Here is a 25,694-nt window from a genome sequence, read left to right on the forward strand (position 1 = left end):
TTTTTATGACAACAGACGCTGTAGTGAGAATGCATTTGGTATCCTTGGGGCGAGATGGAGGATATTCCAAAAACCGATACCGTTGGCTCCTACTAATGTTGACAGGGTGATCAAAGCCGCAGTGGTTTTGCATAATTACTTGTTGACAAAAGAGAAGAGACAACCAAAAAAGGTTTATTGCCCTCCTGGGTTTGCCGATTATACAAACAGCTTGGGGAACTATTTTCAAGGGGCATGCCATGAAGAAGCAAATGCTTTTTGTCCCATTATTTCGGCAGCAGCACGAAATTTTACTGAAGAGGCCAAAGTGACACGGAATGCATTTGCCGATTACTTTTGGAGTGAAGAAGGGGAGGTTCCTTGGCAATGTGAAATACCCGGAGTTGACAGAGAGAATGAAATATGAATACAAACAATAAAAATATTTTTAATTGAGCGTTTAACAACAACAATTATTCTTGTTCATTGTCATCTATGTAGTGGTTAACAATTTCAATAAGTTTCATTTCACATTTTCGCCTCTTTTCTGGCACTACATCCCTCAACAGTTCTACCAGATATTTTCCGAATTTGTCTTCCTTGTCTTCTTTTTCTTTACTATCTGGTTTCTGTTCTGAAGCTTTAGCAATAGCTTGAGCAGCTGTTGCCATTACCCCAAGAGTACTATCAATGGTAATGCCCATTGGTATTGTTAGTTACAATTTGTAACTTTATGTTTTAATAGTCTTAAATACATTACCCATTAATATTGTCAATTTCCTCGTCAATAGCATCCTTTTCTTTTTCAATCGAACTCATTTTGCTGATGTGAGATGACTTCTTTTTCAAACAGTGCTTCTTTTTGTTCAAACCTGAAGATGTTGAAGGGTCTGTTCTACCCGAGGATGTTGACGGGGTAGGTGAACGGCTAGTTGCCCCCGACGTTGATGCCACGATTTCATCATCTGGTCGTGAAGATATCTCTTCATTGACAGGAGTTGGCGCCTCAGTTGTTGTGAGAGGGGGGATTGTCAATTCGTCGGAGGTGTCCTCTTCTCCATAATTACACTGTCCATTGGACATAGCAGATAATATCTATACATAGTTATAATTGTTTGATAACCAAAAATGTTGACATTTCACACTAGTATAAATATCTTTTACCTGACTAGCTTCCTTATCCATAATTTGGCTAATATTTGACGATGTGCTAAAAAGATAATTAACATATGAGAACAACTACTAATACATACACATAAAATCATTACTCACTCCCTTCTCGCAATAACATCTTTAAGGTAAAGTAATTGCTTAAAAAAGGGCCACTTCACTAGAAGGATATCCTCTTCCGCCACATACTCCTGGCCAGACGTCTTTTTGCTTACAGTATGAAAATTGGATGCGAATTGATCTCTCAAATATTTCCATATCTTTTTTGCCTGCGCCTCTTTTTAATGAGATAAAAATTAGAAAACATTATTTACCTCATTATCATTATGCCTAATCATACTTGGTAAAGAGGCCATAGAAGCCACTTCTTCCCAGGCTGCATCTGTTGCCTCACGATCTTTATGGTGTGGGTCATTTTTCGCCCAAATTTGGGGATAATCGCGAATTATATTAATTAACATTTCTTTAACTTCGTGGTCTTTTTTCCTTTCAATTTCTTTCCTCGCTTTATGCTGTTCTTTTAATTGCTTAAGCGACATTTTTTAAAAAAAAACACAACCACCTCTATTGCGGAAATCTCGCAATGTCTCAAACCTAAGCAGAATAGCAGACGAAATATTTTTTTGGCGTTTTAGTGGATAAAATTAAACACGTGACCCCAACCGAGAGCCTAAACCTAAAATACACGGGCGAGAAGATCAAAGCTTCTTTGAAGCGCTCAGCTTGAGCGATAAGTTAGTGCTGTTTGCGTCTGCTTATGGAAAACCAGCTCTCGCAATTTTATAAACGGTCGCGCGGAAGCCGACGCCGAGTAAAAAATTAAAGCTTCAACTATCAGCCTCAGGTTTTCGCTCGCTTATAAACGCGCCTTAAGGTGGGATCGCCACCAAAGGTTTTCGCAATTGCGCTTTTTCCTTACTATTATAATGGAAACGAATAGTATATATACCCCAAAATTTGAAGAAAGCGGGCAAGAGGGGTACCCTTCACTTTAAACGTCAATATTAGCAAAGTTTGAGATGATAATAGGTATTACTTTATTTTAAACGATTTAACTATTATTAATGTTAATTATTGAAGATTAAAATAATTAAAAATAATTATATTTAATTAAATATTAAAGATAAACTTCTCGTGCAAAGAGAGAGATTATCATTGCCTCCTATATCTACCAAGGCCTGGGCATGCGATATATTTCCTTCATTGCCTCCAATATCTATCAAGGCCCGTGCATTGTCATATATTTCATTCATTGCCTCCTATATCTATCAAGGCGCGTGCATTGTGATATATTTCATTCATTGCCTCCTATATCTATCAAGGCCCGTGCATTGCGATATATTTTTAAAAACAACAACAAAAATGGGAAGCTCCTCTCAGAAACATAATAATTTCTTTTCTCTGTATATGAAATGAAAATATGGATAATATTGCGCTCCTTCTTTAATGGTATGAATCATTGCCTGTCTATTAATATTTTACGTAGGAGTAATACGTTTTTAGCGAAGTCTAGAGAGGATAAACATAAGCGAGATTGTTTCGGAAAAAAAATTACTGCTTCCACTAATGGGTTTATACTCCTTGTTACTGTTGTATAGAGTAATCATGATAAAAGCTTAAACAATTACGAGAGGACAGACCTTTTTTATCCTCTTGTGTTATTCTTAATAAGAATATAAAACATTTATTTTGTATCAAAAAATATTTTTTGGTGCTAAGATTGCTTTAAAAAAATCCAAACGGCTAGGCATTGGTAAAAAAGACAAATGATAATTTTCAAATCTAATGAGATAACGCCCACCTAGTTGAAAATTGCCCTTTTTTATCCGCGGGAGCCATTCTTAATGAGAATTTCGATCCTAGTAGGTATTCAATTAAACTAACGGTATATTATTGTTGTTGGAAATTGGATATTAAGTCAAATTAAGTGGTTGTAAAGAGCCAGCAGGTTTTTGCCGCTTCTTTTTGTGAGTATTTGATTTTTGTATGTAAAATGGAGGAAGATAATGTTGAGAGTAAGGATGAAATGCGGAAGCGCAAAGCGCGGGAAAGGATGAGGGCAAAAAGGTCGACGTTTTCATTGGATACTTAAGGTTATATAATCTTCTCGACACGGAGAGGTAATATTTTGGTTTTCCCAACTTGTTTTTAGTTTTTAAAATTTAATAGCTACGAAAACTAGGTCAAGCATCATAACAACGAGGCTCCAAAGAGAATCGAACTCATGATCTCCTGTTTACGAGACAGGCGCTTTAACAACTAAGCCACGGAGCCCTGGTTCCGAAGCGAGATTAATGCTGAATATTTCAGTAATTTTCCTAAATTAACTCGTTTGTAGTTTTACCCTATTGTTTAAATATATGCGTATCTCAAGCAACTATTATTTTTAGTTTTTCAAAATTTAATAGCTACGAAAACTAGTTCAAGTAACATAACAGCGAGGCTCCGACGAGAATAGAACTCATGATCCCCTGTTTACAAGACAGGCACTATAACCACTAAGCCACGGAGCCCTGGTTCCGAAGCGAAATTAATGCTGAATATTTCAGTATTTTACTAAATTAACTCGTTTGTAGTTTTACCCTATTGTTTTCAATAATGCTTATCTCAAGCAACTATTATTTTTAGTTTTTCAAAATTTAATAGCTACGAAAACTAGTTCAAGTATCATAACAACGAGGCTCCGACGAGAATCGAATTCATGATCTCCTGTTTACGAGACAGGCGCTTTAACAACTAAGAAACGGAGCCCTGGTTACGAAGCGAGACTAATGCTGAATATTTCAGTAATTTTACTAAAATAACTCCTTTGTAGTTTTACCCTATTGTTTGCATTAATGCATATCTCAAGCAACCTTTATTTTTAGTTTTTCAAAAATATAGGTACGAAAACTAGTTTAAGTATCATAACAACGAAGCTCCGAAGAGAATCGAACTCATGACCTCCTGTTTACGAGACAGGCGCTTTAACAACTAAGCCGCGGAGCCCTGGTTCCGAAGCGAGATTAATGCTGAATATTTCAGTAATTTTCCTAAATTAACTCGTTTGTAGTTTTACCCTATTGTTTAAATATATGCGTATCTCAAGCAACTATTATTTTTAGTTTTTCAAAATTTAATAGCTACGAAAACTAGTTCAAGTAACATAACAGCGAGGCTCCGACGAGAATCGAACTCATGATCCCCTGTTTACAAGACAGGCACTATAACCACTAAGCCACGGAGCCCTGGTTCCGAAGCGAAATTAATGCTGAATATTTCAGTATTTTACTAAATTAACTCGTTTGTAGTTTTACCCTATTGTTTTCAATAATGCTTATCTCAAGCAACTATTATTTTTAGTTTTTCAAAATTTAATAGCTACGAAAACTAGTTCAAGTATCATAACAACGAGGCTCCGACGAGAATCGAACTCATGATCCCCTGTTTACAAGACAGGCACTATAACCACTAAGCCACGGAGCCCTGGTTCCGAAGCGAAATTAATGCTGAATATTTCAGTATTTTACTAAATTAACTCGTTTGTAGTTTTACCCTATTGTTTTCAATAATGCTTATCTCAAGCAACTATTATTTTTAGTTTTTCAAAATTTAATAGCTACGAAAACTAGTTCAAGTATCATAACAACGAGGCTCCGACGAGAATCGAATTCATGATCTCCTGTTTACGAGACAGGCGCTTTAACAACTAAGAAACGGAGCCCTGGTTACGAAGCGAGATTAATGCTGAATATTTCAGTAATTTTCCTAAATTAACTCGTTTGTAGTTTTACCCTATTGTTTAAATATATGCGTATCTCAAGCAACTATTATTTTTAGTTTTTCAAAATTTAATAGCTACGAAAACTAGTTCAAGTAACATAACAGCGAGGCTCCGACGAGAATCGAACTCATGATCCCCTGTTTACAGGACAGGCACTGTAACCACTAAGCCACGGAGCCCTGGTTCCGAAGCGAAATTAATGCTGAATATTTGAGTATTTTACTAAATTAACTCCTTCGCAGTCTTACCCTATTGTTCGCATATATGCATATCTCAAGCAACTATTCTAGGAGAGCGGTCGCTCTCTTAGATAAGACTTGATACTGCCTCTAATGCTAAAGGAGTGTTCTTTGATTGGCCGTAACTTTTTTCGTATTCTGTTTGCTGCTTTGAAATTTTGCCAGTGAACTATTATTATTATTAGTGAGTAGGGGGGCTCGCACCCTAGCACCGATGCCATAGGCATATTGTGCACCCACGTATTCAGGTCTTGAATAGACCCGTGGCCACAGCGTAGCGAAGAATTCGCTCCACCGTAATAGAGGAGACCCTCGAGGGTTCCAAAGTGTGTGAATCGAAATATTCTAGTCTAAGCGAGGCGAAGCAGTCGCACTCGCAAAGTACGCAAGCGGATGTTTCTTCCTTCTCCTGACACGACCTACAGAGAGGGACGTCGGCAAAATCCATCAGATGGAGGTGCCTATTAAGCCGACAGTGCCCGGTCAGAAGACCGGTGGCCAGCCTAATATCCCATCTGCTGAGCGAAATTAGGTCTCTAGCACGAGATCTGCAGGGACCATTGACTAACAGTTTTGTCTGTCTCTGGCCCTCCATGTTATGCCAGAGCTGGTTTTGTATGACAGTCAACCTGTCATGCAGACACCGTTTGACGTGCCTGTATGGGATGGGGACGGCCGGCTCTGGCCCCAAGAGCTTGGCCTCCGCACCCCTTTTCGCAAATCTATCGGCTTGCTCATTGCCATGATATCCGCTATGCCCTGGCACCCAGTAAAGCAGAACCCTGTTGCAGGATGCCAGTCGCGCTAGCAGATCAAGGCAGCTGCGCACCAGTTGAGAGGTAATCTGACACTGGTTCAGCGCGTTCAGGGCGGCCTGACTGTCAGAATAAATTCTCACAGTCCGTCCGGTATACCCTTTGTTAATACAGTAATCTGCGCAATAACAGATCGCGGCAATTTCCGCCTGGAACACACAAGCGAAGGTGCCCAGTCAAGCAGAAAAGCCGACCCTTGTGGTTTGGCACTAATAGCCGGCGCCAGTGCCGGAATCAGTCTTGGAACCATCGCTGAACAGGGTTGGCAAAAATCCGGATAATTTGAATAAAATCCAGACCAGTGGTTTTTATTGGATTAAACCGGATTTTATTGGATTTATCCGGATTTTTTAAAAACACGAGTTATTTTAGGTTTTTTTGAAGGCAAAGTACTTCTGTTTAGGTCTTATTTTAGTTTTGGGGCACTCCCCGACCCCTAGCCCCGATTCCAATATAGTCTGCTAGTTTAACTGATAAAATGTTTTCACGAAATGGATCCCTTACAAGGGGACTTTCCTTATAAATTCCGGGTTTGGCTTGGCAAAGGCTAGTGGGCGGGATTTATACATGCACGTATAAATGCCGGTTCACGGGTAGTTGAGCGGTTTTCAAAAGAGCGTTTTGGAATAAAGCGGTTCCCAAAACAGCGGTTTGCAAAACCGCGTGGAAGCAAAATCTCGGTTGCTGTTTCCGCGTTTCTCAATACAGCGCAATTTCCCAAAAGAGCGGTTGCTGTTTCCGCCCAAACTGTGATTGATAGGGAGGGAAATCTCTATTATATTAAGTATACAGGGTGGCTTCGGTATTAGTGGCCAATAGCTTCTATGGGATAGTATTATTCCACTGAAAATAGTATGTTTCCTACCATATTGTGTTGCAGGATTGATAACGTGAATAATAGATATGTAATGCAATAGACTGCTGTAATCGAAATAATATTAAACGTATTGCCCACAGTTTAAAGGGAGGGTGAAGTAGAAAATCAAGTGATTTTTTATCGATTTTTCTACTAATTATAAGACTAGTCTGCATAGTCAAACATCCAGGAAATACTTCCGAATGATTTTAAAATTCGAATTAGGTTCAGATTTTAAGGATAATTTTAAAGAAGGTCCTCCGGCCAATCGCGTAACGTCCTGCCTAACTGGACAGTAACCGGTAACATAACTATTAGTTTTATCATTCATAATAAATAATCTTTAGTTGTCGCTACATATATTTTTGCCTTGTTTCTGGTTGTATTTTAATTATTTATATGGCACAAAATTGATTTTTCCCCATTCGTAATTAAGCCGGATATTTTAGGTGGATTTTTTTAAGTGGATTAATCCGGATTAAACCAGGTGGTTTAAACCGGACTGGATAGGTAGTTGCCAACCCTGTCGCTGAACCAAATAGTTTCACCCCCAGTGCCAAGAGGCAGCAGGTTAGCCCACTCTCCTCGACTGCGGAAGTGGATGCTGAATAGCTTAATGAAATCAAAACTGGTAACGGTTTTGTCAGAGCACATCGTTAGCGACGGCTCAAGTGCGGCGTACTCCCGAAAGAGCTTCGTATGGCTGTAATCCCAAAGTCTTGGAACCCAGCAGCCACTTATGTTGAGCCTGTATGCCCTCATGACAGCCTCCTCCTCAATGAAGAGATGAAGAGGAAGCATGTCAAGGAGCACCTCCAGGGAAGCAGTTGGGGTCGATCTCATGGCCCCCGTAACACCAATGCAGGCAAGCCTTTGAATCTTGCGCAGGGCAGCCTGCACCGTCTTAAGCCAGACCCTTGTCCACCAGACAAGTGCTCCGTAAGATAGTATGGGTCTGATGATCCCAGTATAGAGCCAGTGTACAGCCTTGGGGTTGAGGCCCCAAGTCTGGCCGACAGAGCTCCTGGTCCTCCAGAAGAGCATCTTGGCCTTCTTAATACACCGATCAAGATGCTGCTTCCATGTGAGTCTGCAATGAAAGGTCACCCCCAGGTATTTCACCTCGGAGGACTTTGTCATGACCTGGCCAAAGAAAGAGATATCATTGAACAGATCCTTAGTATTCTTCCTCGTAAAAGGAACAAGGACAGTTTTATCAGGATTAATGGTGATTTTAACCGCCTGACACCATTGCTCCACGCTAGAGAGAGCAGATATCATAAACGCGGTAACAGTATCCGGGAACTTCCCGGTAAAGACTATCGCTACATCGTCCGCCCCCAGCACCCCCGAGCCTCCCCATGAGTTCGTCCATCACCAGGCACCACAACAGGGGGGGAGCACTCCACCCTGAGGGCAGCCCCTGCTGGTAGTCACCCCTAGAGAGTCCCCAAGGAGGGACGCCGACACCTCGCGGTCGGTAAGCATGGACTTGATCCAGCGGCCAAGAGTGTCGCTGATGCCAAATCTCTTAACAGCTTCAGTAATAACCAAGCTAGAGACCTTGTCAAAGCCCCCCTCAATATCGAGGAAGACGGCCAGTGAAATATCCTGAAACTCGAATGCCCTATCCAGGCAATTCGTAAGGCCGTGAAGGGCCGTCTCAGTGGATTTGCCTTTTTAGTAAGCAAATTGTGAAGAAGAGAGAGGAGTTACCGAAAGTACCTCGTCTCTAATGTACCTGTCCACCAGCTTCTCCAGAATTTTGAGGAAGAAGGAGGTCAGGCATATGGGCCTAAATGCCTTCGCCTCGAGATAGGAAGCCTTCCCGGGCTTGGGAATAAAGATGACCCTAGAGCGTTTCAAGTCACGAGGTATGTGACCGAGAGCAATGCAGAGTCTGTAAATCTTGCATAGCGGAGAGGCGATGTGGTCTATTCCCTCCTGCAAAAGGAGAGGGAAGACCCCATCGGGTCCCGGAGACTTGTAGGGCTCAAAACAGTTGACAGCCCACCGAAGCTTGGGAATCGTGACAACCTGCCTGGCTACAAGCCAGTCTTCACTCTTAGGCCTGTGCAGGACAGGGTAGAGAGAGTCGGGGTTTGTTGGATTGAAAAAAGTAGAGTCAGGAAAATGGACCTCCAGCATGTGCTTGAGAGTCTCAGCCCCAGACTTAGTGTACACACACTCCCGTAGCTTAATAGCATTAAGTCGATGTGTGCTGTCGTGCGCTAGAATCTTCATGACCCTAGCCGTAGCAGGGACATTGGAGACTTGCTCACAGAAGTCCTTCTTAGCAGCCCTAATGGCCCTGTTGTAGGTGTTAAGGGAGTGCCTGTATCCAGCCCAGTCACCCGTGCGCTTGGCTTTGTTAAAGAGCCTGCGCGTGTATTGACGAAGCCGGCTGAGATCCGCGTTCCACCAAGGGACAAGCCTCGAGCGGTTGACGGTCTTAAGTGGGCAGTTCCGGTGGAACGGCTCCATGATGGAGCACTGTAAATCACCAGCAGCCCTATCAAGATCCTTAGGTGAAGTAAGTTTAGGAGTATGACCCCCTCCGTAGCGTAGGATTAGGTCTTCCCTATAGCCGGCCCAATTAGTTCGTTTTGGATTGCGTATCTCCGTCCTCGCCGGGACAGAGGTAGTCGCGACAGTAAAGCAGATGTGCCTATGATCCGACAGAGACGGCTCATTAGACACATGCCAGTTAGACACGGAAGACACGAGGTTTTCCGTGGCTAGCGTGAGGTCAATGACCTCCCTTCTATTAGAAGTAACAAAAGTAGGTTCATTGTTGTAACTGATTGCCCCGTCGGAAAACAGAGTGGCCGGTCGCGGAAGGGGAAATCGTTACAAGCCGCGGAAAAATAGAATTTATCGGCCTATTGTTCCGAACGGAAAAAGATTTAAGAAGCAAGAAAACACATACCTTTATGCTCTCGATGAAATATATTTTATTCAAAGAATTCAAATATAATTTTCCAAATGGATGACGCGACTCAAAAATGTGCGGAATGTCATAAACAAAACCCGAACCTGGTTCCTGAAGTCAGCGACTATATTTTCTTGTTCGCGGTCAAAACTAAAACGCAACTGCTCGTTATACGAGAACCGGTGTTTCTTATCACCTTCGTTTTCAATCGCGTACAAAAAAAAGGGGGAGGGGTTACTAAGATAAGGATGACGGCTGGCGGGACATAAGTCGGGGACTATTGGCTCCCCAGCCGTCATCTGCAACGACGTCTGCAGAGGCGTTGCATCCGCCCACACAACAAAGAGAGAGAACGGGGGACAGGAACCAAGTGCGGGGTATAAGAAAAGATACAAAAAAATGGGTTTGATACAAAAAGGTTGTGGAACAAAAATTGTTTTTTTTTTTTTTTTTGTTACTGCGGGGGATATTCCGAGAAATCTATATAGGAAGACTTGATACCTCTCTTCCTATCCTTCTGGATGAATTTTCTGGGGCAGACCATCGCTCGGTGGAGGCCTACCGCGTTACATACTGGACATTCGTAGGTAGCAGCCGGACGGGTGATAAAAGGGAACCCTCCAGGTGTTACCGGATATAAGCGAGCACGGTCCGACTCGAGCATTCCGTCCCAGGCAATCGGGAATAGGGTGCGGTTGCGGGGTGGTGCTCGAAGGTACGGAAGATCTGGCACAAAGAGGCGGTCATAATCTGAAACTTCGTACAGCTTCTCCTGCGGGATGGGAACGGGCCGTAGTCCTGGAACATACGTTCATATTGCGTATGCAAGGGCAGGGTGTCCCTGAATGGCACTGTGGATTGGCGAGGAAAATCGTTAAGGCTCGTTGCTTGCTGATTAGCGGCTTGACTTCCGAAATCGAGAGTGGGGTCGTCTGCGTGAGTGACGTCAAGATCTATTTCGGTTGGAAGAGAGGCGGCAGCACCTGCTTCAGGGATGTTAACGTTTTCTGCGGTGTCTGGCGGGGCTGACGTGGCAGTGACGGGCGCGGTTGCGCTCGTCTTTGGAGTGGCACTGGCACCAGCGGTTTACGTTTCCATGGGAGCAGGGACAGAACGTTCCATCGTTTCGGTTGAGGATGGGTAAGGCACTGGGCAGAGCTGAGCACTAAGCTCCATGGCCTCCTGCAAAGTAGTGGCGGGTGGCAGCAGCGGCGTCATATCCACGCGTGAGGGAAGGGGTATATAGACAGGTGCTGAAAGGGGGCGCGTGATGCGGACCCTAAAATTTTGTGGAAAGAGGGGAGGTCTGCCTTCGGGACGTATTTGTTGTTCACGTTCTTCATCGTCAAGTAGTGTTTTGGCGCTCGGTGTCTTCCGGATGCAGATGCAAAATATCCGGCGTTGCTTCGTCGGCGGGTTGGCTCTGGCTGCGTGGACAGGGTTGAGGGCCGACAGGGACCTCATTTCGTTGGGGTGGACGTGAGACGTCCAGGGATTGAAGAACAGCGTCAGAAAGAAAGTGTCTTGCCGGAGGCAACGAGACGATCGGCATGTTCCGTGGAATGGGGTTGAGAAGGTAATCTTCCGGAGCACGCAATTGGTGGTTTCCGCGGCGCAGCCGGACATTTCCCGACTTATATAAAAAGCGTGGTGGTTCCATCCTGGAAATGATCAAACAATAAACATTAGATCCAGAGGGTGACCATTAGCCAGCGGGCCGCGTCCATGCATCTAGTTAAACTGCCGTTAATATGGTCCTCCTCGGGTGAGCCAATCGGATTCGTTCCCAAGGCGGCTTAGCGATGGGCATTCACTTAAAGCAAAAATCACTCGGTTCCAGGTCGCGTATTCGATTATCCCTTAAATATTGACCGATTTCGTTGGGGGAGCGTAACATACCGCTCTTTCGACCAGGGGGATAGTAATAAATATCCATATTCACTTTTCCGGGTTGGACTGTATGGCGGTAACATAGTTTGCGAATCCATCCCTTCCGGAAGGGTTTCTCATAGTTTGTGGCTCTATGTTCCGGAAAGGAGGGAGTAATTAGGGGTCGAGTGTCATCTTCACTACTTGAAGATTCCGTTTCTTCTGCTACGGCGGAAGGGGGAAGATCGCCTTCCGGGCTTGTTGATAAGGTGTGGGCCTTCTGCATCTTCCTTTGAGGTCTGGTGGACGAACTTCCTGTTGTTGGCCCTCTGGTTCGTTTGTTTCCTCGTCCTGCGCTTACAATTCGGTCCGCGTTTTCGGAGGACGAACTCAATTCATCCCGCCTTTGAGCTCTCGGTTGAACTATTCGTTGCTTAGTCCGACTCCTGGAGTCCTTGGTCGAAGGGCTTTTACTGGAGGCCTTTCTAAATTGTTTCCTCTTTGGTCTTATACCAGACGACGTTGTTGTCGGGTGACTTCATTTACGGAGATCGTGGATCTCGGGTTCGTCACTAGTGAGACTACTACTACTAGACGATTTTCTTAATGTCCGTCTTCGTGGTCCTGGAGCCGCGGTGGGGGTCATCGGAGGACCTCGTCTTTCTGGTTCCGTGTCGGATGCTCTGTCGTCGTCGGTAGATGTACTCAATTTCCGAAGAGTTTTCTTCCTAGGTCGGATCCCTTCCGTCGACGTTGTGGTAGGGTGATCCCTCTTCGTTCTCCCGGTTGTAAGTTTCGGAGATACTTGTGCAGTTGCGGGGGGAGGTACGGTTCCTTGGGGAGATGGATTTGGTTCCGGAGGTACTTCTTGAATAACATTATGCTCTTGGGGTTCTTGCCGTGTCTCTTTCGGTTGGGGTACTTCTGCTCGAGGAGTGGTCGGCGTAATGATTTCTGGTTCTTGTGCTCTTCTCTTCGGAACTTTATCTACAAATCGGAATGGTCCGATCATTTCGACAACTTCCTCGAACGATTCAGAGGGTGGTTGAGGTCCTTCTTGTGATACGTCGTGGGAAGGCTCTCCTTCACGAGGTGGTAATTCTGTTGTCCTTACTGGAGCAATTGGGGTTCTCGGTCTGACGACTTCTATATTCTGGACTCCTTCCGCAGATACGACGTCTTCTGGAACTTCTTGGGGTTGTCTTCCACCTGTAAAGCGTTCTCTCGGTCGAAGTGGAGAGACAATTTCTTTCAGTCGCGTCTCCTCGCTTTCTTGGTTAGGATTTTCAGGTTCGATGGGTTCCATTCGTTCTTCTCTTGGAGAACTATGCTCCTCATCCTTTTCCAATGGAGCTTCCGGTGTTTGATACAATTTCAATTGGGAGATATTAATAGGGCCTGTCCTCTGTCTCGATATCATGTCTTCAAGGATATACACTAGAGGACTTTGTTTTTCAATGATCTTAAACGGGCCGGTCCATTTCGGGCAAAGTTTGGCCATTCGGCCAAGCCTGGCGTTGGATAACGGATGGGTGACCTTCCAAACTATTGTACCAACATCGAACTCAAGATCTTCCCTCCTGAGGTCGTAATACTTCTTTTGTTTTGCTTGGGCCAGTTTTGAAAAGTTCTTTGTGAGCTTCCATTGGTCTCGAAGGATTCTTAATGTCTCGGAACGATCTTCGAATTCTTCAAGTGGCATACCAATGTCTATGTCCCATGGGAGTCTAGGTTCTCGTCCCATGTTTAGGTAGAATGGGGATCGCTTAGTTGTCTCGTGAGGAGCGGAATTGATTGCAAAGGCGAGAGCATTCAATGTTTCATCCGAAGTGCGATGATTGTTTTCAACGTAAATGGAGATCGTTTCTCCCAGGACGCGATTGACCCGTTCTGTAATGTTGGACTGTGGATGATATGGGGATGTATGAATCGGTCCAATGTGGAATAACTTGCAGGTGTCATGCCATAGGGAGGACACAAACTGTGTTCCTCGATCGCTGAGGATCTGTTTCGGTGCGCCCCATCTACAGACAAAGTTCTTGAGGGCTAATGCACAAGCGTCGGCAGTTATTCTTTTTAACGGTATTAGTTCGACAAATTTAGTCATGTAGTCGGTGAAAACGAGAAGGTACTTATATCCTCTTTTACTGACTGGAAAAGGTCCCATAATGTCGACTCCAATTTTGTCGAATGGTCCAGTAGGAACGGTAGAGATCATGAGTCCGGGTGTTCTGCGATTACTGATCTTATATTGTTGACACAAGACGCATTCTTTGACGTACTGTCTTACGTCCTTATCGAGGTCAGGCCACCAGTATCTATAGCCAACTTTTTCTTTGGTCTTGTATTTCCCTCGGTGAGCGGAAAGCGGATGGTCATGTAGAAGCCGTATTGCTTCCCTTCGTAAAGATCTTGGTAAGTAAATTCTTGCTGGACGGACTCCTGAAGCTTTGCGGTAGATTAGATGATTGACCATCTCAAAATCGGGATGTTCCGGTGGATTTTCTTGTTGGAAATGTTCGATAATATCGCGGAGAACAGGGTCTTCCCCCTGAGCAGTTATAATATCGTCGCGATCGAAAATGTGGAAGTTCGCGTGAGGATACGGCGGTAAGATATAAGCGAGATGAGACGGATCCGAAGGTGCATTGGATTCTTCGGATGATGCGCCTGGGTTCTCTTCTTCGACTGAGGAAGCAATTGACATGGCGTAAAGTCCAATTGGGGCTCTGGAGAGGGCATCAGCAACGACATTTTCGACTCCTTTCTTGTGTTGAACCTTGAAATCAAAGGTCTGTAAGTACATCGCCCATCTGACGAGTTTCGAATTGGGTTCCTTGAGTCCAAAAAGCCATTGTAGAGCCTTGTGGTCTGTTATCACCGTAAATGGTTTATTTTCCAAATATGGGCGGAAATGTCTAATAGCCCAGTGAATCGCGAGACATTCCTTCTCGGATGTACTGTAACTCGCTTCAGCGTTTCTGAGACTTCTGCTGGCGTAGGCAATCGGGACTTCAGTTCCGTCTTGAATCTGGGAGAGCATTGCTCCTAACCCAGCGTCTGATGCATCTGTCGTTAGGATGCTGGGCGTATCCGGCTTGTACGCAGCTAGAGGTGGTGAGTTGCAAATAGCTTCCTTGATCTTTTGGAAGGCGTCGTTTTGTTCAGGGCCCCATTTAAATTTGATTCCCTTCTTCTTCAAGTGGTTAAGTGGGGTGGCCAGTTTCGAATAATGGGGTATAAAGCGGTGATGCCATCCGGCCATTCCCAAAAAGCGTTGAAGTTACCTTAAAGTTCTTGGTCGAGGATATTTTCGGATGGCTTCCACCTTGGATGGATCGATGTAGATTCCGGTCTCATTTATGACATGTCCCAAGACTACAGCTTCCGACTGAGCAAATCGACATTTCTTCAATTGAAGAGTAAGACCAGCGTTCTTCAATTTATTCATGACGTATTCTAGAGCATTTTTCTGTTCCTTCCATGTTTCAGATGCGATGACGATATCGTCCAGATATACGACGATAGAGAATTTTTCCCCATCTCGGAAGACTTCATCCATTAGGCGCTGGAAGATACTCGGAGCATTACAGAGTCCAAATGGGAGAACATTAAACTCATACTTGCCGGCATGAGTTATAAAGGCAGTCTTGGGTGCGCTTCCTGGTTCCATCTCGACTTGCCAATAGCCAGATTTCAAGTCCAGGGCCGTTATATATTTCGGTTTTCCCAGTTTACTCAGAGTCTCATCGATCCGTGGAATCGGATAAGGGTCCTTCGCTGTGATGGAATTAAGTTCACGAACATCTATACAGAATCTGTACTTTTTCCTTCCGGTCCCGGATCCATCATCTTGTTCAATAATAACGACAGGAGAAGCCCATGGGGAAGTCGATGGCTTAATAATGCCGTCCTTCAGCATCTCGTAGATGTAACATCTCAATGATTTTCTTTTTATCTTCGCTCACGCGGTATGGTCTTTTGTGGATGGGTTTCGCGCTGCCGGTATGTATCTCATGCAGTACCAAACTAGTGCGCCCTAATTTGTCACTGAATAACTCTGGGAATCGCAGGAGGAGTTCTTTCAACTCTCTCTTTTGCCTTCGCGAAAGTGAGGTTGATTCAACCGCTTCGTTTACATTGGAGATCATCTGGGGCGATGGAGGTAATTGATCGTCCGATACGTCGATTAATTTAAGGGAAAGTCCATCAATGGTACAAGTCAACTTCCCAAAGTCGATGATCGTGTTCCAGTCCTCAAGGAAGTCTTGGCCTAGAATGGCGTCACATAGTAAGGAGGGGACGATATGAAATTCCTGGCTAAATCGCCTCGTAATGTTCTGGTCAAACGTTATTTCGAAGTCTAAAGGCTCGTTTACACAAGCGCGAGGTTCTCTAGCTGAAGCGGAAAGTAGGTTCCGAAGTATGATGTCGTATCTCGCGCAAAAAATCGGTTTCGTCGTAAGCTTGTTCTCTACGCGAGGCCTATCGTTCACATAGGCGCTTCAAGTTAGCGCGCTTTTGGGTACTCTTGCGAGAAGCCGAGAAGGTAAACATGCAAAATGGCGGCGGGACTAGTAACGACGTTATCATTTAATATAATATTAATTGCTTGTCATTTTCATTTCCCTGGCAATGGCTTCTCATTTTAAGTTTTGCAAGTCCCTGTCTCGATAATTAACGTTGGACTTGTCCCAAATCTCCGAGTAATCGCGAATTATATTTATTAAATGTTCCTTTCTTTCTTGTCCTTTTTTCTATCGTTGGCTTTCAAAGTTTTTTCATGTTCTTTTTTTCTTTCAAAGACATCGTTCTTTCTATTCTGACTAATTTTACTCTCAAAATCAAGCGTGAATGACTAGAAGACAAAGACAAAATAACCACTAACCTTGCGCCGACTAAACAAATGCTTGTCATTGGATAGCAAAGGTCACATGACTTTCCGATTAAGCTGAACTCGTGCGAGAAAATCTGCCTTGGCAGATCGCGAGCTTATTCGGAAAATCAGCTTCATCTCTAGGCAAAAGCTCGTTCAAGTGATAGTCTCGCGGGCATATGAACGGTCACGCGAGAAACAGAAGCATGGGTCAGCTTCATCTCTCATCTTTAAGCTTCATATTCTCGCGCTTGTGTAAACGAGCCTTAAGACAGTAGAGCCTTTGGTGAAGGAATACTGTCCATTTCCCATAACTATGCATTCGGATCTCTCTGAGTTTGGCTCTAGTCTCACGTCTCCTCTAAACCTTTGAATTGCCCTCCACTGATCTAGACTGATCATTGATACTTCTGCCCCATTGTCAATTCTGGTCTGTAGGCTTAAATGTTCAAATTTGATCTTTAATAAATGAGGATTCCGTTTCGGAAGACCTCGTCTTCGTTGGACTGTGGCAAGTCGAAGGGGCGATCTTGTCACAGTTCCTTCTTCTTCGTTAGGGACTATCGAGCCGCGGGAGGGAGACGTCCTCTGTGACTCCCCCCCGGGTTGGCGTTTCCCGGATTCTGGTCTCTTTGCCTTTCAACCCGTGGTGAGGGGCATTCGCTTGCATAGTGATTTTGACCACCACAGTTGAAGCAGGTAAATGGACGAGCTTCTTGTTGGACATGCTGAGGGATTTGATTCTCTGGATTCGAGTGGCGTCTTGGAGGAGGTGGAAGGGCTCGTTGTCGAGGCCGTTGCTCTCGTGGTTCATAGGCTGGATTTCTTCTTTCAAAAATTCTAGTTTGACGAGGGTAATCGTCTGGTAAGGGACGTCTTCTTGTGTCCCGTTGTGTGTCCCGTTGAGGTTGCCTAGTTTGGGGGTTTGTTCTCGGGAAAGGAGCTCGGTAGTTATGAGCTGGAGGACCTTGTGGAACAACTGGGGTAGACGTAGGGGTTTGTGATCCGTCCGGAAGAGGGGTGTTAGTAATTCCGTACTGGATGTCCCTATTAGTAACCTGTCCCATACAATTGGTACACCCTTGACCAGTCCCTGTCTGGGAGCTATTCACCATCGCGGGAGTTACCTGTTCTCTAACAACTATGGGGTCTTGAGTGGCTTTGTTAGGTAGGGCAGTCTCCTTTTTGGAGGGGCTTGGGGGATGTAAGTCAAAAGTTTGTTCGATATTTAAGCAAACGTCATGTAGTTCTGTTATTGTGTCCGCTGGGAGGACCATGAGTAATCCCTTAAATTCCATCCTTAGATTACGTTTCATAATGACGAGTAACTCATCTTCTGGTATTGGGGGATTTAAACTCTGATTAACCCTAATAAAATGACCGAAAAACTCATCTATGGACTCATTAGGTTTTTGTTTTCTGGTCTGCAAGTCTAATCTAGCTTTAGCTCCCTCATCCTTTATTCTATAGTGCCTTTTTAATCTTCCCTTAAACTCTGCCCAATCAACTCCTGGGGGAAGGGAGCGGAACCAATAGAGGGCATTATCCCGTAACAATACTGGCATAAAAAGCATTTTATCGTCATCACTAATTTTGTGCAAACTTGCGTACTCCTCAAAGTTCCTAATGAACTCAGGGACGCTCTCGCTCCTTTTACCATAGAATGCTAGCCTCTCAGGGGGCTCTAAACCCTTTACATTTCCTTGGTTAGATATTGCCAGATTAGAAAATGACTGTAAAATTGATGCTAGAAAAGCAGCCTGTTGGGCGCCTCCGGTAGTAGGATTTCCTTGTGATTGGGGATTTGGTGTCCCTTGGGTCTGACCTGTACCCTGTGTTCCTTGTGGCTGAGAGCTAGGAGGGGGCGGAGGATTTGTTTGAGGGGCAACGGAGGGTTGGCTGATGGTCCCCTGCGATTGTCCTATTGGATTTGCTCTAGCTAATCGTATCGGGGCACTCATGTGACTAACGGAACTTCTCCTTGGGAGGGTTCCATGATTGGAAGTTGTCGTTTGGGTAGCTAAAGGCATTGTGACTGTCGACGTAATTGTGGGATTTATTCGCGTGGAAGTAGGCCAATTCTGCATAAACTGTTTGGCCCCTGCGTAAGCGCTTAATACGGTTGAGGGTCTAATTGGGCTACTTCTAGGAGTTACTTGTACTGTAGGGAGATCTGATATGCTCCCGAATCTGTTTCTCCTTGTTAAATTTCCGCTAGGGACCGGACTCTGGCTTCTTTGATTAAAAAGAGCTAAATTGGCTTCGAGCCTATGTCTTTCTGCTTCAATTTGAGCACGGGTCTGAGATGATATATTTTCTCGTCCAGACTGTGTTGTCCTCTCAGGATCTAAGTCGGGGTTCTCATCCCACAGGGGTTCCTCATTCGAGTCGTTTGCATAAGCCATCTTTGTTGTGGTTAACCGAGGGGGGCGTAAAAGGCTTCCGACCACGAGATTAGGCTTAGCTGAATGAATCGGGGATCCCGATAATTCCGAAGGTTTGGAAGAAGCCGAGGACGAGTCCGATTGTTTGCGTTCACGATAAAATTTATTAAAGCTTGGGCACGGTTCGGATTCGCTCATTCAAAATAGGAAGATTAAAGCCAATTTATTTTATGCCGACAATAAATTCCCCGAAAAATAGCCTAAAATCATTAGTCAAAAACTATGTGTCCAAATAATTATTTAAGCCTAATTAATTTATTCTATTATAAAAGAAATAGGCATTTGTAAAGATTACGGAGTCAATAAATAATAGAAATCCGAAAGTCGGAACTACGCTGTAGAATATTCTAGAAACATGGGCGCAAAACCAAAATGGCGGCCTTCATGCCTAAACTTGAACTAAAACGAGAACGAAGCCGAAGCGGGCCCGACCGCCCCGTCGAAAAAAAATGGCGACGGCGGAGCGAGGGAAGCGATAACCCAGGGTTCGAAAAGCATGGGCATCGGCACCATTTGTAACTGATTGCCCCGTCGGAAAACAGAGTGGCCGGTCGCGGAAGGGGAAATCGTTACAAGCCGCGGAAAAATAGAATTTATCGGCCTATTGTTCCGAACGGAAAAAGATTTAAGAAGCAAGAAAACACATACCTTTATGCTCTCGATGAAATATATTTTATTCAAAGAATTCAAATATAATTTTCCAAATGGATGACGCGACTCAAAAATGTTCGGAATGTCATAAACAAAACCCGAACCTGGTTCCTGAAGTCAGCGACTATATTTTCTTGTTCGCGGTCAAAACTAAAACGCAACTGCTCGTTATACGAGAACCGGTGTTTCTTATCACCTTCGTTTTCAATCGCGTACAAAAAAAGGGGGAGGGGTTACTAAGATAAGGATGACGGCTGGCGGGACATAAGTCGGGGACTATTGGCTCCCCAGCCGTCGTCTGCAACGACGTCTGCAGAGGCGTTGCATTGTTTTGATTAAGAATATAGAGTTTACAACCAATTAAATATTCTAGTAAATCATCACCTCTCCTGTTGCAGTCAGAACTGCCCCACGTGATGTGATGAGCATTGGCATCGCAGCCAATGATTAGTTTGTCTCCTCTCTTTTCACATTGATTGACCAAATTGATCACCTCAATTGTCGGGAGAGAGTCCGCGTCGTGGGCAAAGTATGCAGAGGCAGCCGTGATAGTCAACTTGGCATGCCCAGTGGCCAGGACTAGCTTCACGGCCGCCGTGTCCTGGGACGTGTACAGCGGTAGAGAGATACAACAAAGATCCCTCCGAACCAGAATACACGCCCTAGGTCTAGCAGCAGTATGGTCATAAAATAGTGACCCCGCCGCGTCAAGACCGAGGATTTTGCCATGGCAAATCCACGGTTCTTGTATGAGGGCCAGATCAAGACCCTCTATAGCAAACCTCCTGCAGAGTACCGCAGAGGCCGCCTTACTATGGTGCAGATTGATTTGAATGGCACGTAGCGTCCCCATGGTCCTTAACAGAGGGGTTCAGAAGGGACCTAGCTACACCTCATCGGTCCCGAGAGGGCTAGTGGCAACCCCCCCCCCGACAGGCAAGCTCCCAGGGAGAGATTGTATATTCTCGCAAGTGCAGGGGACAGCAGATCACTACAGCCCTTGATAATAAAGTTTGGGATTCCATCGACGCCTGAAGACAATTTTGGTTTAAGTTTCTTAATTGTATTTTTAATTTCAACGTCTGTTATTATAGTGTTGAAGAATTCTCTTTGAACCTTGCAATTCGGGGAAAATTCGAAATCATGCGAATTGTCATTTGCAATATTAGAAAAAATGTCGCGAAACTCACTGGCTATTTCGTCGTTGTTCACAAGTAGTCTTCAGTGTTATGTATTTTTTGAATTCTTTGAATTTTTTATTTACATAGGACCAAAAGGTTTTTGGGTCATTTTTAACACTAGTGCATATTTTAGAGGAAAAATTCTGCTTGTCGCGTTTTAATAGATGTTTAGAATGGTTCGATTCCGATTAGTATGCTAAAAATGATTCCATTCCGATTAGTATGCTTGGAATGGTTCCATTCCAATTAGTATGTTAAGAATGGTTCGATCCCGATTTGTATGTTAAGAATGGTTCGATTACGATTTGTATGTTAAGAAAGGTTCGATCTCGATTTGTATGTTAAGAACGATTAAATCTCGATTTGTATGTTAAGAACGATTAAATCTCGATAATTATGTTAGTATGATTAGAACGGTTAGATCTAGATTAGTTATGTTTAAAATGCTTCTATCCCAATAAGTATGTTCTGAATGGTTAGATCCCGATTGAATTTTGAAAAGGTATGGGAATGAATGAAAGAAAAATGCCAGTGATTTTTTAAATTCATTTCCTCTGTTAAAACTGGGACTAGGCCTAGCATAGATTTATTTAGAAAATGCAATTTCTTATATCACGTGTTCTATCAATGGATAAAGATTGAATGTTATTCTTGGCATTTGTAAGAAAAATAATGAAAAAAATTATATAACCTCCCCGAACTTCTAAACAGTATTAAAACATTCTGACCTGGCAAATAATAAATTAATTTAATAAACATTGAAATCAAGAACGAAGTGTGCTTCTCATCGATAAAATATGTAGAGACTAAAAATAAAGAATAAAATAAAATCACCCATTATCCAAATCTTCTGAGTCTTGATGCTGAGACATCTCGGGAAATTTTTACAAAATTGCAAAATAAAAAGAGAATGGATAAAAACAAGAAAAAAGTTCAGTTTTAAACTTCGACGTTCTCGTCTTGGTTGGGAAACTCACGAGAAAATGTGATTCTGCTTGCGTTCTGGCGACTTTTTATACCCAACGAAGAGCTTCTTCTTAACCTATAGAGTGGCCTAGGCTTAGCTACAGACCCTATCTCTTCGTGCTACTGTCCCCCCCTTACTTTGAGATGGTGAACCCCCTGAATCCATGCTACTAGGATGAAGTGCCTCACTGACGAAAGAGGCGACGGCATCATACGGGAAAACGGAGGAAAAGTGGCCACGGAGGTCGGTCCAGTGGTTTGTTTCGGCAACGTAGCTGTATCGGGTAACAGCTGGTGTACGGCGTTGTTTTATGTTCTTTGGAGGTGTCCGTGTTGGGGTGACAAAAACGGCTTCAGCAGGCGGTAAATCGGCCTGCCTGCGCTTATTGTGATATGTAACGGTCTTAACTGTTAGGTCATCCTTAAAGGGGATCTCCCCAGCAATATCCACAGAGTAGCCTGCCTCAGCATCCATGGAGGAGTCTTGGTCAGAAGTGCCAGTGTTCAAAGTAGAGGAAGGGGAAACTACCTTACTGGCAGTGGTAACGGTAACGGCAACCGTGGTCAAGGGGTTGGTGGTGATAACTGTAGTGATAGGATTAGTTGCGGCAATATTAGGAGTAGTAGTGACGGTGGGCGCTGTAACTGCCTGTAAGGTTGGGAGCGGTGGTGTTAACGGTATGGGTGAGAGCAGGAGAAGCAGCAGACGTAGCGCCACCGCAACTAGATAATCTTCTATTGATGCTCTCTGGTGAGTAGAGCGGAAGGAAATGCCACGGTCAGAATTCCGCGTTTTAGATTTGAATACAAATGTATTTGGTGGAGGGTTCACGTTGGTAGTAGTTGGCATTGCCGCCTGCGCGTACGAGAGAGCGAGAGACAGCGTGTAAGCCCTGGAGAGGGCTGACTGGTCATTGGTAATTTATTTATAGATTTGTCCGGAGAGTCTGAAAGATGGCGTGCGCCTTCCATAGCGGCTCGGGAAATAAAACTCAGGCGGAAATATGGGCGCCAAGGTCCGAATGAGATGGTACCGACTATAAACGCTCAAAAGCGATTTAAATACAGTGAAAAAAAGTGAAAAAAGGTTAATACCTTTCGAACGGTCCTTTAAAATCGTAGTACGAAAAAATCCGCACATAAAACGAAATTAAAAGAACTCAAAAAGGGCACTTAAAAAACCCACTCACACTCAAACAAATGAGAGAGAGATGCAGTAATGCCGTATTTGCTCTTAAGCCGTCCGCTGGTAAGAAGAATTGGTGGCCAACGAGAGATCACCCTTTTTAGGGATAAGAGTCGTTCAAGAAGCCCTGAATGTTGTGGGATTGAAGAAAATCGCTCCCATGGGTAGGGGTCGAGGGAGAGGTCGATATCCAAACCCCAAAACCAACGAATTCGAAAATGAATTGAAGAAAATCGCTCCCATGGGTAGGGGTTGAGGGACAGGTCGATATCCAAACCCCAAAACCAACGAATCCGAAAATGAATTGAAGAAAATCGCTCCCATGGGTAGGGGTTGAGGGAGAAGTCGATATCCACACCCCAAAACCAACGAATCCGAAAATGAATTCAAGAAAATTGCTCCCATGGGTAGGGGTTGAGGGAGAGGTCGACATCCACACCCCAAAACCAACGAATCCGAAAATGAATTGAAGAAAATCGCTCCCATGGGTAGGGGTTGAGGGAGAGGTCGATATCCACACCCCAAAACCAACGAATCCGAAAATGAATTGAAGATAATCGCCCCCATGTGTAGGAGTCGAGGGAGAGGTCGACATCCAAACCCCAAAACGAACGAATCCGAAAATGATTTGTTATATTACTCACCTCCACAACACTACCGCAATTGGAGAATTTTTCCTTCAGTTTCGTTACATTCGGAAAGTATGGGCGATGTACCTCCACGACACCCCTTTCCTCCATGCAAACCATTTCATTAAAGTACATGTTGTCCATGACTTGTATGGTGTTAACCATTTCCTTGTAGGTGAAATATACACATACATGGCGCAATGACAAACAATCGTATGCACTTTTGATGGTGCCTCATTTAGCCAAGGTAGGGCTGGTGGTGGTGGTAGCGGCGGTGAGAGTGGTGGACTAGTTGGATTATCTTCTCTACACTTTATAATTTTAAATGGTTCGAGATCTTCTAAATCACTTAGGCGTGATGATGAAAAAGTGGTATCTAATTCGTGTTATAAACAGCTATACACACAGAGAGAAAGAGATTTTATTTCCAAAAAAAATAGTATTAAGAAGACTTATTAGTTGCAATTACGGGCCATTTCTTCTTTGGAAGAGGGGTTGACTCTTTTTAGCTTCGTTCTGATTTGGGCTCTCAGTGGCGAATGATGTTTTACTATAGGACTAATAGCGCTTTTATAATATTTCAAAGATGGGGAGGGTCATAAGTTCGTGTTGAGGGGAACCCTTTAACTAACTTTAGAGTAGTATAGGGCCCCACTATTTACCACGGTAGAGGTATAATTAGGAGCGTGGAAACTAAAATTAGCATATTTCAATGGTTTGAACTGTTCGCTGCCGCCGCCGCGGGGAATCATCGCGAGTTCCTTCCCACATTTTAACTCCGCGCGAGGCGCTAGTTTCATACTTTTCAATTGCAGGAAAAATTCTATTGTTAAATTCTTACTATTTACGTAGGTGATTAATGCTTTTGGCATATATCCTATAGACCCATACTTATAGACTTATGGTGATAACTTATAGCGTATGAATACAGTTGTTTTGTTATAGTGAAATCAATTCTAAATAAAAGGAATAGGGTAATAGAATTTAACCTTAGCAATAACAATGAAATCAAAATTAAGCCGAGTATATTACGATTCTGAAAACCCTCTTAGTTACGGAAGCACAATTAAATTGAAACAAGGAGTAAAAATTGTGGGTGTCTCGGTGATACTCCGATACTCGTGTCGCTTCGTGAATCGTGCGTGCCGCGTGCGTGCTTACAGAGCCTCGGCGACGGTAATTATCAAATTTGTTTCTTGTTTTTAATCTACTGACCATTTCTAGTGTTTTATTTTTTAACCACCCAATATTCAAAGAAAAATAATAATACAAAGAATAGGGTTTGCCTAACAAAGTTACCGTTAAACTAGGGAAGTCTATGATAGCTAAATTTCTCATAAGGAAATCCGCGCCTAGAATGATCTCACAGAACAGATCAGGGACAATGTGGAAATAGTGTGTGAATGAAGTCCCATAAATAGTGAATTCTAATTCTACACTTTTACTAGTAAAGAAGTACTGCCCATTTGGCAAAAAGATGCAATCTTCGGTGTTTTGTGTATATGTGTCAGGGTCTGTGTCATGAAGGTCCATAAGTATGTCCGAGTATGCCTTAGTTGATATAAAACTAGTATCAGAACCCTGATCTACTCTAGCTAGAATAATTCTAGTATGGGAAAATTTTAAAGGCAAGGCAAACGATAGGAATTAGGAGGGGTTTTAAAACTGCAAGAAAGGGACCATCTTCTGTCCTTCTTGCTATCTAGTTTCCCTTCTTCTTCTTACTAGTTTGCGATGCCTTGGATTTTGGAGAAACCAGCTTATTTCTCTTTGAATGCGGACAATTAGTACTAATATGTCCCGCCTTCCCACATTTATGGCATACTAGCTTAGTAGAGCTACTAAAATTAGACGTGGCTTGGGTAACCTGACTAGCTGCGGTCATACTTCGAGAACTATCACTTCTGGAAGAACTAGAGGTTACTCTAGTTTGACAAGCCCTAAGTCGTGATTGTACTGTCTGAGCTTAAATCAGAAATAGTATTATAATTTCTTTGTAAATATAAACTAATGACAGGACGTAAGTCTTCTTCTAACAAGGAAAGTAATTCTAAACTCTGAAAGGATTACGTAAGGCAAAGTTCATATTTTGCATACGTTCAATAAACTGAACCACACTTTCATCCTGACTTTGTTTA

The 25,694-nt window shown here is 43.6% G+C and overlaps 5 non-coding genes across 5 annotated transcripts; all 5 read right to left on the reverse strand.

Moving 5' to 3' along the window:
• Positions 1-3,350: 3,350 nt before the first annotated feature.
• TRNAT-CGU (transfer RNA threonine (anticodon CGU)) lies at positions 3,351-3,423 on the reverse strand. Its single transcript has one exon. It is a non-coding gene; the product is annotated as a tRNA-Thr (tRNA).
• A 166-nt stretch (positions 3,424-3,589) lies between these two features.
• TRNAT-UGU (transfer RNA threonine (anticodon UGU)) lies at positions 3,590-3,662 on the reverse strand. Its single transcript has one exon. It is a non-coding gene; the product is annotated as a tRNA-Thr (tRNA).
• Positions 3,663-4,303: 641 nt separating this feature from the next.
• TRNAT-UGU (transfer RNA threonine (anticodon UGU)) lies at positions 4,304-4,376 on the reverse strand. The gene has a single exon. It is a non-coding gene; the product is annotated as a tRNA-Thr (tRNA).
• Positions 4,377-4,541: 165 nt separating this feature from the next.
• TRNAT-UGU (transfer RNA threonine (anticodon UGU)) lies at positions 4,542-4,614 on the reverse strand. The gene has a single exon. It is a non-coding gene; the product is annotated as a tRNA-Thr (tRNA).
• A 404-nt stretch (positions 4,615-5,018) lies between these two features.
• On the reverse strand, positions 5,019-5,091 carry TRNAT-UGU (transfer RNA threonine (anticodon UGU)). Its single transcript has one exon. It is a non-coding gene; the product is annotated as a tRNA-Thr (tRNA).
• Positions 5,092-25,694: the final 20,603 nt, after the last annotated feature.

Source organism: Phalangium opilio, unplaced genomic scaffold, assembly GCF_054372755.1.
Source record: "Phalangium opilio isolate 3A_F unplaced genomic scaffold, DU_Popi_V2 ptg000032l_1, whole genome shotgun sequence".
In the NCBI taxonomy this organism is placed as follows: Eukaryota; Metazoa; Arthropoda; class Arachnida; order Opiliones; family Phalangiidae; genus Phalangium; species Phalangium opilio.